The sequence below is a fragment of the Frankliniella occidentalis genome, unplaced genomic scaffold, assembly GCF_000697945.3.
Source record: "Frankliniella occidentalis isolate FOCC.00 unplaced genomic scaffold, Focc_3.1 Scaffold422, whole genome shotgun sequence".
In the NCBI taxonomy this organism is placed as follows: domain Eukaryota; kingdom Metazoa; phylum Arthropoda; class Insecta; order Thysanoptera; family Thripidae; genus Frankliniella; species Frankliniella occidentalis.
The window spans coordinates 122,159-122,911 of NW_026267543.1; positions in this window are offsets into that span (position 1 = coordinate 122,159).

Genomic DNA, 753 nt, shown 5'->3' on the forward strand with positions numbered 1-753 from the left:
GGATTGCAGCACCTGGTGCAGCTACTCAAGGGCTACATATTTCGCGAATAAAACGCAGGTCGAAATTTTTACGTCTTTTTGGCGTGGACAGCGCCGTATGTCAAAGGAGATCTGACAAAATGTGCGCAGGTCATTACTTGCGCACTTTTTCACAGAGTTCTTTGAGACATGCGCACCTTTTGTCAGATTTCTATGACTTGCGCATTTTTTGTCCGATCATAAATTCTGGTGACATGCGCACACATAACAGATTCCTTAAACCATTTTTAATGTTTGCCATCAACCCTTTGCTTAATAAATTAACATTCAAATGTGTGCTACTCGTAGTTTACTACTCTGTTCACTCTGTTTACAAAAGAAGAACTGTTCTTTGTTGAATGTTTTATTTTGATTTGAGAAATTTAGAATCTCAAGAAATTAGTGAAATTAGTAAAACCCGTATTCTACAGTGTACCGAACCGAGAGTGGAACATTGTTATGGTTGTTTTCTGTGGCCCCAGAATAATGATATTAACAATGTACCTAAGCGTTTTGTGGGGAGGTTACCTTTTCTCCAATGCTACACCTTGGTGTCTTCAAGAAATGGTGCAACAATGATTATTAGACAGGGTGCACAATGGTGAGTTCTATTCTTTTCACTGAATTTGTCAGATATGATCTTTTGTAAACAGAATGTTGACAAACTATGATATACTAACAAATATAAAATTATGCTACAACTTAAGGTGGATTCAGAGTTCCCTAAAAGCGAGC